The sequence below is a fragment of the Fukomys damarensis genome, unplaced genomic scaffold, assembly GCF_012274545.1.
Source record: "Fukomys damarensis isolate Sample0158 unplaced genomic scaffold, DMR_v1.0_HiC HiC_scaffold_23, whole genome shotgun sequence".
Taxonomy (NCBI): domain Eukaryota; kingdom Metazoa; phylum Chordata; class Mammalia; order Rodentia; family Bathyergidae; genus Fukomys; species Fukomys damarensis.
The window spans coordinates 44,816,325-44,820,837 of NW_022900935.1; the positions used below are offsets into that span (position 1 = coordinate 44,816,325).

The window sequence follows — 4,513 nt, forward strand, 5'->3', positions numbered from 1 at the left end:
GCTGCCGCCTTTGGAGGGGGGGCCCTCCTTCCGGTCGAGGCCGCTTCCTGCGCGGCTGGGGAGGCGTCTGTTTCGCTGCTCCGGGGCCCCCAAACCCACATTTCGCACCCCACAACCGCAGATCCTCAAAGGGGTTGCCAGAAACCGGTCTGCGTGGATACCACTGCCCGTCTCCTGGGCCCCGCTCCATGGGATCGCCACGAGACGCGCCCTGGGCCCCCTCACGACGACTACACGAGATTTCCGCCCGGTACCCACACGACAGGGACCCACACAAGGGGGCCGGAAATAAGGACCAGAGTCCCTGCACGTGGAGGGAGGGTCACACCAGAGCACTTTCATGGTTTTCCTACATCAGGGATGCCACCCAATACACGGGGTTCCACGCACCGAGGCAGGAGAGGTTCCTATACATGCTAAGATTGCAGCACCAGGGACACCACAACGTGACCTAGGGATGCCTGACGCACATGCGGCACAGCCTGCCCTGCCCCGCGAGATGGCAGAGAACACCAACTACCTGTGACCTTGTGGTCCTGGCTGTGCAACCCTGTGGTGCTACCTGCTGTCCCAGTACAGCACCCTCTCTGCTCCACTGGGCAGGGGTTTGGGACACAGGCCCTTCATCAGGGAGCTGTGCCTGGACTCACCAGCTACTACCTCTCCCTAAGCCACCCACAGTCCCAACGCTGCCAGGAACAGCATCAGGAACTCAGCTCTGGGTTATGGCAGCCCGGCACCTGGTGTAACTCTGCAAGGCTGGGGACTGCTTATGCATCTGTTTGTTGGCACCCAGGTTGTGGCCAGAACAAGACATGACTGCCTTCCACACTGGCTACAATGTAGGAAAGAGGGGAGCCAGAAAGGCCCAGGAGAAAGGGCAGAGTGAGGCAGTGTGACCCCAAGAGGAGACAACATTCAGCAGAGGCGCCAGATAGGACCTCATTCAGGGGACAGCTCTGGCCACACTCAAGCTGAGGCCCAGGGACAGTCCAGTTGAACAGTACAGTGGACCCTTTTACCCACTGGCCTCTGGGCTGGGGGAAGTCCACGTCCACTTCCTGGCATAGAGGTGACCTTTAGTGTGTGGCCTGCTTTTCCTCACCTCTTGGTGGAGGCTGGAGTGGTCCCCAAACCAGCACACTGGGAGTCCCCACCCAGAGAGCCACCCATGTCTCTGAGCAGGCTGTGTTGCCCCTGCAGCAGGCATGGATGAGGTACCTGAGGCCAGCAGGTGACCCCAAAGCAGGGAGTGCAAGTCAGGGTATAGGATTCTGTTCTGAAAACTAGCTCGCTCTCCACTGTAGACACGTGGACTCCTGGCCCCCCAGCCCCTAGGGGAGCTTCCTTGTCATCCCCTACTGGCTCCAACAACAGGCCTTCTTCACTATGAGGAAGCTGTATGTGCTCATATGTAAGAAAACTGGTAAAGTATTTCCTTGAACAGCATATTTTAAAAATCAAAGCTAGGCTTTGTGGGCCATACCTGTAATTCCAGCTGCTCCAGAGGCTGGGGCAGGAGGGTAGGAAGCTCAAAGCCAGTTAGGACAATATAATGAAATCATCCTGTGTCAAAAATGAAAAGGGGCGAGGGGTGTAGGTTAGGGGTAGAACACCCTTGGGATTGATCCCAGAAAAATTTTTTTAAGAAAAGGAAACAGACTTGGAGATGATTTTCAGTTGGTTGGTTGGGTTTTTTTGTTTTGATTTTTGTTTTTGGTACTAGGGATCGAACTCAGGTCCTTGTGCTTGAGAGACAGGCAGTGGAACCACTGGGCTAAATCCCTGGACCAGTTGTTTGGTTTTTTGAGACAGCATCTGTATATAGCCCAGGCTGGCCTCAAATTCATGATCTTCTTGCCTCAGCCCCCCATATGCTGGGATTACAAGCATACACTAACTGCTTTGCCTGGCTTGGAATGTGGTTTTGTTGGCCTAAAATGGTTTTGTAGACCACAAAAAACTTAGTATTGTGATGGTCTCTTCCATCCAGATGTAAATTCCACAGTTGAGCAAACTGTCATCCTAAGAAGGTGGCTGGCAAGCCAGAGCACTGCTGGACAAGCCTCCAGTCAACGAGGAGTTTCTCTGGCTGTGAACACCCACCTGGGTGGGCAGTGCCCACTGAGAAGTTCCACCTGCTCTGGGCCTTGGGCTGTATAAGCCCAGGCCAGGGGCCAGCACTTGCCCAAGCTGCAAGGCACATGTGGAAGAAGGTGAGTGAGCATGCAGGAGGGTAAAGGCCTTGGTCACAGGGCAGTGTCAGGAGGGGACAGGCAGGGCTTCCAGTTGGCCCCTAAAGCTGCTTCCATCCTCAGAGGACTCTGAGGGCTCCTCAGAGCCCTCTGGGGCAGTGCAGCCCAGTCTGTGGTCCAGGCAGCCATGACAGGGCCCTGCTTTCTCCCACCCACAGGCTTTCCTGTCTCCCCCAGTACCCGCTTGTGCTGTGGGCCAGGCCACCATGCTGGTGGATGGGAGGTGCAGTCCTCAGGCACAGACACATCGGGAGTGATCAGAGAGCCCACCCAGCACATGGGCAGAGGCTGACACCTGCTGTCCCAGACCCTCGTGCTGTCCCCTGTGCCCTCGTCACAGCATGGGCTCGGGCAGTTGAAACACACACTTGTTAAAGCAACATGACAGGTACGGAATGAGATCCAGCAGAATTCCATTCTTTTTTTTTTTTTCCAGTACAAGGATTGAACTCAGGACCTCGCACTTGCCAGGCAGGCATGGTGCCACCAAGTTACATCCCCAGCCAGACTTCCATTATAGTGCGTGAAATCAACCATCAGGTGACAGACCTGCCGGGACACAAGCACGATCATCCAGATCCTGAGAAGCTCCAGATGGCTGGGGCACTGGCCTCAGAGTGGAGGCCTGCAGCCTACAGGGCCAGCAAGTGGGAGATGGACAAGACAGCACTCCAGGACCAGAGACAGGGCTGCCAAGGAGAGAGAAGCCTCTTCCAGGGAGCACAGGCCCCAGCCAGGAAGTGCTCTGTGAGGCTCAGGCCCACAGACACCTTCCCATCATGGGCCACCCTGCATCCCACCACACCTCACACCTAGGATGTGGGAGAAGAGCCTGCCTCTGGGCAGGCACATACCACTGTTGTCAAGAAAGCCGAAGTCACTTTTTCCAAACTTCAAATACAGTCGGGCATGGCCCTACACACCTGGGGTCCCAGCTACACCAGCAGCTGATTCCAAATTCGAAGCTAGCCTGGTCAGTTTAGCTCAACCCTGTCTCAAAAATAACAAAGGGCTGAGGACAAAGCTCAGCACAGTCTGGGTTCAATCCCCAATACCACCAGAAAGGAAAAAAATTAAACAGGAGGAAAAATTTCTCAAGTAACACAAACTTGAAAAACTTTTGAGAAGATTTTTGCAGAGAAAAAGCAGTTTATTCCAGAGGCACAGGTCAGAGTCTGAGACAGGAGGGAGGAAAAGGAAGCCACACCCAGGGAGCCTCTTGATGCCCCCTCAGCCAGCCCCAGGGGACCAAGAAAACCTCCCCCCTGAAAGGCTGATTCCATGGTACCTGACAAATAAGGAAATGTCCAGAGAAGGGTGACCAGGGCACATTTCAGTTGTCCAGGCAACTGAGCAAGATCTTGTCTCAAAATCAAAAAGGCTAGGGAAGAAGCTCAGCAGCCATGCACTTGCCCAGCACTGTTGTCCTGAGTTCAATCCCCAGCATGGGGTGGGAAGGGACGAACGAACCCTGCAGTGCTGGGTTGTCATCGTTGATACCTGGGGGGGGTCTCAGTTTGTACAAAGCGGCAGATGTGTGTCCACATGAGCATGTATGCCACCGTCCCTAGCTCTGTCGCTGGAGGAGGGAAACCCTGCGGCACTGAGTGCACACAGACCCAGGTTTCGATGTTGTCCCCTCTCCTGGAAGGAACCTGAGCCTTGTGGAGAAATGGCTGACCCTGAGTGACCAGGAAAATGTGGAGGGAGGGGTGCAGGGGTCCTGGGGGGGCCAGAGAGGATGGGGAGCTAGTCACGGGTCCAGGCCATAGGCAGAAGGGGAGCACACAGAAGGGTGATAGGGATGGGTCAGGTCTGTATTTTAATTACTAAAATAAAAACATAACTTGTGGTGACCCTCTTGCCTCAGCCTCCCTATTGCTGGGATTACAGGGGGCACCACCACACCCAGCTGAGTGCACAGTTTTGCCTAGCATGTGTGAGTCCCTGGGTTTAAAGCCCAGCACCACAAAAGAAAAAAAAAAAAGGAAATCAAAGTGGAAATCACAAACTGTTTTAAACTGAATGATAATGAAAACATTGTCAATCAAAGTCCCTGGCTGTAGCTGATGCGGTACTTGGAATTTTATAGTCTTCAGTTCACATACAAAAAACAAGAATGTGGTTTTTGCAAAGTGCTGGAGGGACATATTTTTTCTTCTTTGTGTGAACCTGCATTTGCTTGTCTCCTAATGAAGCTGCTGCTGTCAACCTCTCACTGCTCCTTTCTGGCCCCACTGCCTAGGAGGGGCCCCACA

The 4,513-nt window shown here is 54.0% G+C and overlaps 1 long non-coding RNA gene across 1 annotated transcript; it reads left to right on the forward strand.

Moving 5' to 3' along the window:
• Window positions 1–27: 27 nt before the first annotated feature.
• Window positions 28–4,085, forward strand: LOC104864646. The gene is made up of 3 exons (XR_780954.1): window positions 28–250; window positions 1,994–2,216; window positions 2,692–4,085. It is a non-coding gene; the product is annotated as an uncharacterized LOC104864646 (long non-coding RNA).
• The last annotated feature ends 428 nt before the right edge of the window (window positions 4,086–4,513 follow it).